The sequence below is a fragment of the Cervus elaphus genome, chromosome 24, assembly GCF_910594005.1.
Source record: "Cervus elaphus chromosome 24, mCerEla1.1, whole genome shotgun sequence".
Classification (NCBI taxonomy): Eukaryota; Metazoa; Chordata; class Mammalia; order Artiodactyla; family Cervidae; genus Cervus; species Cervus elaphus.
The window spans coordinates 1,786,948-1,799,146 of record NC_057838.1 but is presented as its reverse complement, the minus strand read 5'-3'; positions in this window follow the sequence as shown (position 1 = coordinate 1,799,146).

Sequence of the window (12,199 nt, the reverse complement as noted above, 5' to 3'; positions counted from 1 at the left end):
CCTTGGTCTCCCGCCTCAGCTGGACAGGCGTCCCAATTGCCCTGCCAAGCCTCGAGGAGATTCCCGAGTTGTCCCTCGCAACTAGGCAGGAGTCCTGACGTCGCTGAACAAACACGTGGGTGGAAGGGCCATCCCCATCGTAACTCGAGAATATACCCCAGGTTCCAGCCGCAACTCGAGAAAACCATGAGACTTCCCCCTCGCCGCGAGATGAGGCCCGATTCCCCTGCACTGCGTGCAGAGCAATTCCGTGTTGCACATCACACATGAAAGGAGCCTTGATTTCCTTGATGGCACTCCAGAGAAACCCCAAGAACACTGTTTCAAGGTTGAGGGATCCTGAGTTCACTCTAGCAACAAGAAAGAGCTCCGTGGACCAAAAATCAACTCGAGATGAGAGGTTAGTCCCTGGTTTCGACTCCAGAGGAATACCACCTTACCACAAGCACCTCAAGAGGAGGCTTCTCTCAGCTCTAGGTATGTGAGAGGGACCCTGAGTTTGCGGCCTCAAGTGGAATGGACACCGCGATGCCCTGACTCGAAATAAGACCGGATATCCCTGCAGTGACTTGAATGCAGGCTCGTCTTGCATCTCCCAAGACGAAAGGATGTCTAAATCCGCTGTGGAGACCACAGAGAAAGACCTAGTTCACCACCTCATCGCGACTGGATGCCTCACATCCTTTGAAAACTCCAGAGGTACGCGGAGATCAGTGCCTTCAAAGGAGACGATGCCTGACTACTCGTGAAACTTGATTGGAGTCCCAGGATTCCTGTGGCCCGGGAAAGGGACCCTTCGTCTCCCACCTCAGCTGGAGAGGCGTCCCAATTGCCCTGCCAAGCCTCGAGGAGAATCCCGAGTTGTCCCTCGCAACTAGGCAGGAGTCTGACGTCGCTGAACAAACACGTGGGTGGAAGGGCCATCCCCGTTGTAACTCGAGAATATACCCCAGGTTACCATCGCAACTCGAGAAAAACCATTAGACTTCCCCCTCGCCGCAAAATGAGGTCCGATACCCTGCACTGCGTGCAGAGCAATTCCGTGTTGCACATCACACATGAAAGGAGCCTTGATTTCCTTGATGGCCCTCCAGAGAAACCCCAAGAACACTTTTCAAGGTTGAGGGATCCTGAGGTCACTGTAGCAACATGAAAGAGCTCCGTGGACCAAAAATCAACTCGAGATGAGAGGTTAGTCCCTGGCTTCGACTCCAGGGGAATACCACCTTACCACAAGCACCTCAAGAGGAGGCTTCTCTCAGCTCTAGGTATGTGAGAGGGACCCTGAGTTTGCGGCCTCAAGTGGAATGGACACTGCAATGCCCTGACTCGAAATAAGGCCGGATATCCCTGCAGTGACTTGAATGCAGGCTCGTCTTGCATCTCCCAAGATGAACGGATGTCTGAATCCCCTGTGGAGACCACAGAGAAAGACCTAGTTCCCCACCTCATCGCGACCGGAGGCCTCACATCCTTTGAAAACTCCAGAGTTACGCGGAGATCAGTGCCTCCAAAGAAGACGATGCCTGACTCCTCGTGAAACTTGATAGGAGTCCCAGGATTCCTGTGGCACGTGGAAAGGGACCCTTGGTCTCCCGCCTCAGCTGGAGAGGCGTCCCAATTGCCCTGCCAAGCCTCGAGGAGAATCCCGAGTAGTCCCTCCCAACTAGGCAGGAGTCTGACGTCGCTGAACAAACACGTGGGTGGAAGGGCCATCCCCGTCGTAATTCGAGAATATACCCCAGGTTCCAATCGCAACTCGAGATAAACCATTAGACTTCCCCCTCGCCAAAAAATGAGGCCCGATACCCTGCACTGCGTGCAGAGCAATTCCGTGTTGCACATCACACATGAAAGAAGCCTTGAATTCCTTGATGGCACTCCAGAGAAACCCCAAGAACACTGTTTCAAGGCTAGAGGGATCCCGAGGTCACTGTAGCAACACGAAAGAGCTCCGTGGACCACAAATCAACTCGAGATGAGAGGTTAGTCCCTGGCTTCGACTCCAGAGGAATACCACCTAACCACAAGCACCTCAAGAGGAGGCTTCTCTCAGCTCTAGGTATTTGAGAGGGACCCTGAGTATGCGGCCTCAAGTGGAATGGAGACCGCGATGCCCTGACTCGAAATAAGGCCGGATATCCCTGCAGTGACTTGAATGCAGGCTCGTCTTGCATCTCCCAAGACGAAAGGATGTCCGAATCCCCTGTGGAGACAATAGAAAAAGACCTAGTTCCCCACCTCATCGCGACCAGAGGCCTCAAATCCTTTGAAAATTCCAGAGGTACGCGGAGATCAGTGCCTCCAAAGGAGACGATGCCTGACTCCTCGTGAAACTTGATAGGAGTCCCAGGATTCCTGTGGCACGTGGAAAGGGACCCTTGGTCTCCCGCCTCAGCTGGAGAGGCGTCCCAATTGCCCTGCCAAGCCTCGAGGAGAATCCCGAGTTGTCCCTCGCAACAAGGCAGGAGTCCTGACGTCGCTGAACAAACACGTGGGTGGAAGGGGCATCCCCGTCGTAACTCGAGAATATACCCCAGGTTCCCGCCGCAACTCGAGAAAAACCATGAGACTTCCCCCTCGCCGCGAGATGAGGCCCGATTCCCCTGCACTGCGTGCAGAGCAATTCCGTGTTGCACATCACACATGAAAGGAGCCTTGATTTCCTTGATGGCACTCCAGAGAAACCCCAAGAACACTGTTTCAAGGTTGAGGGATCCTGAGTTCACTGTGGCAACAAGAAAGAGCTCCGTGGACCAAAAATCAACTCGAGATGAGAGGTTAGTCCCTGGCTTCGACTCCAGAGGAATACCACCTTACCACAAGCACCTCAAGAGGAGGCTTCTCTCAGCTCTAGGTATGTGAGAGGGACCCTGAGTTTGCGGCCTCAAGTGGAATGGTGACCGCGATGCCCTGACTCGAAATAAGACCGGATATCCCTGCAGTGACTTGAATGCAGGCTCGTCTTGCATCTCCCAAGACGAAAGGATGTCTAAATCCGCTGTGGAGACCACAGAGAAAGACCTAGTTCACCACCTCATCGCGACTGGATGCCTCACATCCTTTGAAAACTCCAGAGGTACGCGGAGATCAGTGCCTTCAAAGGAGACGATGCCTGACTACTCGTGAAACTTGATTGGAGTCCCAGGATTCCTGTGGCACGTGGAAAGGGACCCTTGGTCTCCCACCTCAGCTGGAGAGGCGTCCCAATTGCCCTGCCATGCCTCGAGGAGAATCCCGAGTTGTCCCTCGCAACTAGGCAGGAGTCTGACGTCGCTGAACAAACACGTGGGTGGAAGGGCCATCCCCGTCGTAACTCGAGAATATACCCCAGGTTACCATCGCAACTCGAGAAAAACCATTAGACTTCCCCCTCGCCGCAAAATGAGGTCCGATACCCTGCACTGCGTGCAGAGCAATTCCGTGTTGCACATCACACATGAAAGGAGCCTTGATTTCCTTGATGGCCCTCCAGAGAAACCCCAAGAACACTTTTCAAGGTTGAGGGATCCTGAGGTCACTGTAGCAACATGAAAGAGCTCCGTGGACCAAAAATCAACTCGAGATGAGAGGTTAGTCCCTGGCTTCGACTCCAGGGGAATACCACCTTACCACAAGCACCTCAAGAGGAGGCTTCTCTCAGCTCTAGGTATGTGAGAGGGACCCTGAGTTTGCGGCCTCAAGTGGAATGGACACTGCAATGCCCTGACGCGAAATAAGGCCGTATATCCCTGCAGTGACTTGAATGCAGGCTCGACTTGCATCTCCCAAGATGAACGGATGTCTGAATCCCCTGTGGAGACCACAGAGAAAGACCTAGTTCCCCACCTCATCGCGACCGGAGGCCTCACATCCTTTGAAAACTCCAGAGTTACGCGGAGATCAGTGCCTCCAAAGAAGACGATGCCTGACTCCTCGTGAAACTTGATAGGAGTCCCAGGATTCCTGTGGCACGTGGAAAGGGACCCTTGGTTTCCCGCCTCAGCTGGAGAGGCGTCCCAATTGCCCTGCCAAGCCTCGAGGAGAATCCCGAGTAGTCCCTCCCAACTAGGCAGGAGTCTGACGTCGCTGAACAAACACGTGGGTGGAAGGGCCATCCCCGTCGTAATTCGAGAATATACCCCAGGTTCCAATCGCAACTCGAGATAAACCATTAGACTTCCCCCTCGCCAAAAAATGAGGCCCGATACCCTGCACTGCGTGCAGAGCAATTCCGTGTTGCACATCACACATGAAAGAAGCCTTGATTTCCTTGATGGCACTCCAGAGAAACCCCAAGAACACTGTTTCAAGGCTAGAGGGATCCTGAGGTCACTGTAGCAACAGGAAAGAGCTCCGTGGACCAAAAATCAACTTGAGATGAGAGGTTAGTCCCTGGCTTCGACTCCAGAGGAATACCACCTTACCACAAGCACCTCAAGAGGAGGCTTCTCTCAGCTCTAGGTATTTGAGAGGGACCCTGAGTATGCGGCCTCAAGTGGAATGGAGACCGCGATGCCCTGACTCGAAATAAGGCCGGATATCCCTGCAGTGACTTGAATGCAGGCTCGTCTTGCATCTCCCAAGACGAAAGGATGTCCGAATCCCCTGTGGAGACAACAGAAAAAGACCTAGTTCCCCACCTCATCGCGACCAGAGCCCTCAAATCCTTTGAAAATTCCAGAGGTACGCGGAGATCAGTGCCTCCAAAGGAGACGATGCCTGACTCCTCGTGAAACTTGATAGGAGTCCCAGGATTCCTGTGGCACGTGGAAAGGGACCCTTGGTCTCCCGCCTCAGCTGGACAGGCGTCCCAATTGCCCTGCCAAGCCTCGAGGAGAATCCCGAGTTGTCCCTCGCAACTAGGCAGGAGTCCTGTCGTCGCTGAACAAACACGTGGGTGGAAGGGCCATCCCCATCGTAACTCGAGAATATACCCCAGGTTCCAGCCGCAACTCGAGAAAACCATGAGACTTCCCCCTCGCCGCGAGATGAGGCCCGATTCCCCTGCACTGCGGGCAGAGCAATTCCGTGTTGCACATCACACATGAAAGGAGCCTTGATTTCCTTGATGGCACTCCAGAGAAACCCCAAGAACACTGTTTCAAGGCTGGAGGGATCCTGAGGTCCCTGTAGCAGCACGAAAGTGCTCCGTGGACTATGAATCAACTCGAGATGAGAGGTTAGTCCCTGGCTTCGACTCCAGAGGAATACCACCTTACCACAAGCACCTCAAGAGGAGGCTTCTCTCAGCTCTATGTATGTGAGAGGGACCCTGAGTTTGCGGCCTCAAGTGGAATGGAGACCGCGATGCCCTGACTCGAAATAAGGCCTGATATCCCAGCAGTGACTTGAATGCAGGCTCGTCTTGCATCTCCCAAGAAGAAAGGATGTCTGAATCCCCTGAGGAGACCACAGAGAAAGACCTAGTTGCCCACCTCATCGCGACCGGAGGCCTCACATCCTTTGAAAACTCCGGAGGTACGCGGAGATCAGTGCCTCCAAAGGAGACGATGCCTGACTCCTCGTGAAACTTGATAGGAGTCCCAGGATTCCTGAGTCACGTGGAAAGGGACACTTGATCTACCGCCTCAGCTGGAGAGGCGTCGCAATTGCCCTGCCAAGCCTCGAGGAGAATCCTGAGTTGTCGCTCGCAACTAGGCAAGAGTCCTGTCGTCGCTGAACAAACACGTGTGTGGAAGCGCCATCCCCGTCGTAACTCGAGAATATACCCCAGGTTCCCGCAGCAACTCGAGAAAAACCATGAGACTTCCCCCTCGCCGCAAGATGAGGCCCGATTCCCTTGCACTTCGTGCAGATCAATTCCGTGTTGCACATCACACATGAAAGGAGCCTTGATTTCCTTGATGGCACTCCAGAGAAACCCCAAGAACACTGTTTCAAGGCTAGCGGGATCCTGAGGTCACTGTAGCAACACGAAAGAGCTCCGTGGACCAAAAATCAACTCGAGATGAGAGGTTAGTCCCGAACTTCGACTCCAGAGGAATACCACCTTACCACAAGCACCTCAAGAGGAGGCTTCTATCAGCTCCAGGTATGTGAGAGGGACCCTGAGTTTGCGGCCTCAAGTGGACTGGAGACCCCGATTCCCTGACTCGAAATAAGGCCGGATATCCCTGCCGTGACTTGAATGCAGGCTCGTCTTGCATCTCCCAAGATGAACGGATGTCTGAATCCCCTGTGGAGACCATAGAGAAAGACCTAGTTTCCCACCTCATCGCGACCGGAGGCCTCACATCCTTTGAAAACTCCAGAGGTACGCGGAGATCAGTGCCTCCAAAGCAGACGATGCCTGACTCCTTGTGAAACTTCATAGGAGTCCCAGGATTCCTGTGGCACGTGAAAAGGGACACTTGGTCTCCCGCCTCAGCTGGGGAGGCGTCCCAATTGCCCTGCCAAGCCTCGAGGAGAATCCCGAGTTGTCCCTCGCAACTAGGCAGGAGTCCTGACGTCGCTGAACAAACACGTGTGTGGAAGGGCCATCCCCGTCGTAACTCGAGAATATACCCCAGGTTCACGCCGCAACTCGAGAAAAACCATGAGACTTCCCCCTCGCCGCGAGATGAGGCCCGATTCCCCTGCACTTCGTGCAGAGCAATTCCGTGTTGCACATCACACATGAAAGGAGCCTTGATTTCCTTGATGGCACTCCAGAGAAACCCCAAGAACACTTTTTCAAGGTTGAGGGATCCTGAGGTCACTGCAGGAACACGAAAGAGCTCCGTGGACCAAAATTCAACTCGAGATGAGAGGTTAGTCTCTGGCTTCGACTCCAGAGGAATACCACCTTACCACAAGCACCTCAAGAGGAGGCTTCTCTCAGCTCTAGGTATGTGATAGGGACCCTGAATTTGCGTCCTCAAGTGGAATGGACACCGCGATGCCCTGACGCGAAATAAGGCCGGATATCCCTGCAGTGACTTGAATGCAGGCTCGTCTTGCATCTCCCAAGATGAAAGAATATCTGAATCCCCTTTGAAGACCACAGAGAAAGACCTAGTTCCCCACCTCATCACGACCCGAAGCCTCACATCCTTTGAAAATTCCAGAGGTACGGGGAGATCAGTGCCTTCAAAGGAGACGATGCCTGACTCTTCGTAAAACTTGATAGGAGTCCCAGGATTCCTGTGGCACGTTGAAAGGGACCCTTGGTCTCCCGCCTCAGCTGGAGAGGCGTCCCAATTGCCCTGCCAAGCCTCGAGGAGAATCCCGAGTTGTCCCAGTCAACTAGGCAGGAGTCCTGCCGTCGCTGAACAAACACGTGTGTGGAAGGGCCATCCCCGTCCTAACTCGAGAATATACCCCAGGTTCCCGCCGCAACTCGAGAAAAACCAAGAGACTTCCCCCTCGCCGCGAGATGAGGCCCGATTCCCCTGCACTGTGTGCAGAGCAATGCCGTATTGCACATCACACATGAAAGGAGCCTTGATTTCCTTGATGGCACTCCAGAGAAACCCCAAGAACACTGTTTCAAGGCTAGAGGGATTCTGAGGTCACTGTAGCAACACGAAAGAGCTCCGTGGACCAAAATTCAACTCGAGATGAGAGGTTAGTCCCGAACTTCGACTCCAGAGGAATACCACCTTACCACAAGCACCTCAAGAGGAGGCTTCTATCAGCTCTAGGTATGTGAGAGGGACCCTGAGTTTGCGGCCTCAAGTGGAATGGAGACCGCGATTCCCTGACTCGAAATAAGGCCGGATATCCCTGCAGTGACTTGAATGCAGGCTCGTCTTGCATCTCCCAAGATGAAAGGATGTCTGAATCCCCTGTGGAGACCACAGAGAAAGACCTAGTTCCCCACCTCATCGCGACCGGAGGCCTCACATCCTTTGAAAACTCCAGAGGTACGCGGAGATCAGTGCCTCCAAAGGAGACGATGCCTGACTCCTCGTGAAACTTGATAGGAGTCCCAGGATTCCTGTGGCACGTGGAAAGGGACCCTTGGTCTCCCGCCTCAGCTGGAGAGGCGTCTCAATTGCCCTGCCAAGCCTCGAGGAGAATCCCGAGTTGTCCCTCGCAACTAGGCAGGAGTCTGACGTCGCTGAACAAACACGTGGGTGGATGGGCCATCCCCGTCGTAATTCGAGAATATACCCCAGGTTCCAATCGCAACTCGAGAAAAACCATTAGACTTCCCCCTCGCCGCAAAATGAGGCCCGATACCCTGCACTGCGTGCAGAGCAATTCCGTGTTGCACATCACACATGAAAGGAGCCTTGATTTCCTTGATGGCACTCCAGAGAAACCCCAAGAACACTGTTTCAAGGCTAGAGGGATCCTGAGGTCACTGTAGCAACACGAAAGAGCTCCGTGGACCAAAAATCAACTCGAGATGAGAGGTTAGTCCCTGGCTTCGACTCCAGAGGAATACCACCTTACCACAAGCACCTCAAGAGGAGGCTTCTCTTTGCTCTAGGTATGTGAGAGGGACCCTGAGTTTGCGGCCTCAAGTGGAATGGACACCGCAATGCCCTGACTCGAAATAAGGCCGGATATCCCTGCAGTGACTTGAATGCCGGCTCGTCTTGCATCTCCCAAGATGAAAGGATGTCTGAATCCCCTGTGGAGACCACAGAGAAAGACCTAGTTCCCCACCTCATCGCGACCGGAGGCCTCACATCCTTTGAAAACTTCAGAGGTACACGGAGATCAGTGCCTAGAAAGGAGACGATGCCTGACTCCTCGTGAAACTTGATAGGAGTCACAGGATTCCTGTGGCACGTGGAAAGGGACCCTTGGTTTCCCGCCTCAGCTGGAGAGTTGTCCCAATTGCCCTGCCAAGCCTCGAGGAGAATTCCGAGTTGTCCCTCGCAACTAGGCAGGAGTCCTGACGTCGCTGAACAAACACGTGGGTGGAAGGGCCATCTATGTCATAACTGGAGAATATACCCCAGGATCCCGCCGCAACTCGAGAAAAACTGTGAGACTTCCCCCTCGCCGCGAGATGAGGCCCGATTCCGCTGCACTGCATGCAAAGCAATTCCGTGTTGCACATCAAACATGAAAGGAGCCTTGATTTCCTTGATGGCACTCCAGAGAAACCCCAAGAACACTGTTTCAAGGCTAGAGGGATCCTGAGGTCACTGTAGCAACATGAAAGAGCTCCGTGGACCAAAATTCAACTCGAGCTGAGAGGTTTGTCCCTGGCTTCGACTCCAGAGGAATACCACCTTACCACAAGCACCTCAAGAGGAGGCTTCTCTCAGCTCTAGGTATGTGAGAGGGACCCTGATTTTGCGTCCTCAAGTGGAATGGACACCGCGATGCCCTGACGCGAAATTAGGCCGGATATCCCTGCAGTGACTTGAATGCAGGCTCGTCTTGCATCTCCCAAGAAGAAAGGATGTCTGAATCCCCTGTGAAGACCACAGAGAAAGACCTAGTTCCCCACCTCATCGCGACCGGAGGCCTCACATCCTTTGAAAACTCCAGAGGTACGCGGAGATCAGTGCCTTCAAAGGAGACGATGCCTGACTCCTCGTGAAACTTGATAGGAGTCCCAGGATTCCTGTGGCACGTGGAAAGGGACCCTTGGTCTCCCGCCTCAGCTGGAGAGGCGTCCCAATGGCCCTGCCAAGCCTCGAGGAGAATTCTGAGTTGTCCCACGCAACTAGGCAGGAGTCCTGCAGTCGCTGAACAAACACGTGGGTGGAAGGGCCATCCTCGTCGTAACTCGAGAATATACCCCAGGTTCCCGCCGCAACTCGAGAAAAACCATGAGACTTCCCCCTCGCCACGAGATGAGCCCCGATTCCCCTGCACTGCGTGCAGAGCAATTCCGTGTTGCACATCACACATGAAAGGAGCCTTGATTTCCTTGATGGCACTCCAGAGAAACCCCAAGAACACTGTTTCAAGGCTAGAGGGATCCTGAGGTCCCTGTAGCAACACGAAAGAGCTCCGTGGAGCAAGAATCAACTCGAGATGAGAGGTTAGTCCCTGGCTTCGACTCCAGAGGAATACCACCTTACCACAAGCACCTCAAGAGGAGGCTTCTCTCAGCTCTAGGTATGTGAGAGGGACCCTGAGTTTGCGGCCTCAAGTGGAATGGAGACCGCGATGCCCTGACTCGAAATAAGGCCGGATATCCCTACAGTGACTTGAATGCAGGCTCGTCTTGCATCTCCCAAGACGAAAGGATGTCTGAATCCCCTGTGGAGACCACAGAGAAAGACCTAGTTCCCCACCTCATGGCCACCGGAGGCCTCACATCCTTTGAAAACTCCAGAGGTACGCGGAGATCAGTGCCTCCAAAGCAGACGATGCCTGACTCCTCGTGAAACTTCATAGGAGTCCCAGGATTCCTGAGGCACGTGGAAAGGGACACTTGGTCTCCCGCCTCAGCTGGAGAGGCGTCCCAATTGCCCTGCCAAGCCTCGAGGAGAATCCCGAGTTGTTCCTCGCAACAAGGCAGGTGTCCTGACGTCGCTGAACAAACACGTGTGTGGAAGGGGCATCCCCGTCGTAACTCGAGAATATACCCCAGGTTCCCGCCGCAACTCGAGAAAAACCATGAGACTTCCCCCTCGCCGCGAGATGAGGCCCGATTCCCCTGCACTGTGTGCAGAGAAATTCCCTGTTGCACATCACACTTGAAAGGAGCCTTGATTTCCTTGATGGCACTCCAGAGAAACCCCAAGAACACTGTTTCAAGGCTAGGGGGTTCCTGAGGTCACTGTAGCAACACGAAAGAGCTCCGTGGACCAAAAATCAACTCGAGATGAGAGGTTAGTCCCTGGCTTTGACTCCAGAGGAATACCACCTTACCACAAGCACCTCAAGAGGAGGCTTCTCTCAGCTCTAGGTATGTGAGAGGGACCCTGAGTTTGCGGCCTCAAGTGGAATGGAAACCGCGATGCCCTGACTCGCAATAAGGCCGGATATCCCTGCAGTGACTTGAATGCAGGCTCGTCTTGCATCTCCCAAGATGAAAGGATGTCTGAATCCCCTGTGGAGACCACAGAGAAAGACCTAGTTCCCCACCTCATCGCGACCGGAGGCCTCACATCCTTTGAAAATTCCAGAGGTACGCAGAAATCAGTGCCTCCAAAGTAGTCGATGCCTGACTCCTCGTAAAACTTGATAGGAGTCCCAGAATTCCTGTGGCACGTGGAAAGGGACCCTTGGTTTCCTGCCTCAGCTGGAGAGGCGTCGCAATTGCCCTGCCAAGCCTCGAGGAGAATCCCGAGGTGTCCATCGCAACTAGGCAAGAGTCCTGACGTCGCTGAGCAAACACGTGTGTGGAAGCGCCATCCCCGTCGTAACTCGAGAATATACCCCAGGTTCCCGCCGCAACTCGAGAAAAACCATGAGACTTCCCCCTCGCCCCAAGATGAGGCCCGATTCCCCTGCACTTCGTGCAGAGCAATTCCGTGTTGCACATCACACATGAAAGGAGCCTTGATTTCCTTGATGGCACTCCAGAGAAACTCCAAGAACACTGTTTCAAGGCTAGCGGGATCCTGAGGTCACTGTAGCAACACGAAAGAGCTCCGTGGACCAAAAATCAACTCGAGATGAGAGGTTAGTCCGTGGCTTCGACTCCAGAGGAATACCACCTTACCACAAGCACCTCAAGAGGAGGCTTCTATCAGCTCTAGGTATGTGAGAGGGACCCTGAGTTTGCGGCCTCAAGTGGAATGGAGACCGCGATGCCCTGACTCGAAATAAGGCCGGATATCCCTGCAGTGACTTGAATGCAGGCTCGTCTTGCATCTCCCAAGACGAAAGGATGTCTGAATCCCCTGTGGAGACCACAGAGAAAGACCTAGTTCCCCACCTCATCGCGACCGGAAGCCTCACATTCTTTGAAAACTCCAGAGGTACGCGGAGATCAGTGCCTGAAAAGGAGACCATGCCTGACTCCTCGTGAAACTTGATAGGAGTCCCAGGATTCCTGTGGCACGTGGAAAGGGACCCTTGGTCTCCCGCCTCACCTGGAGAGGCGTTCAAATTGCCCTGCCAAGCCTCGAGGAGAATCCCGAGTTGTCCCTCGCAACTAGGCAGGAGTCCTGCCGTCGCTGAACAAACACGTGGGTGGAAGGGCCATCCCCGTCGTAACTCGAGAATATACCGCAGGTTCCCGCCGAAACTCGAGAAAAACCATGAGACTTCCCCCTCGCCACGAGATGAGGCCCGATTCCCCTGCACTGGGTGCAGAGCAATTCCGTGTTGCACATCACACATGAAAGGAGCC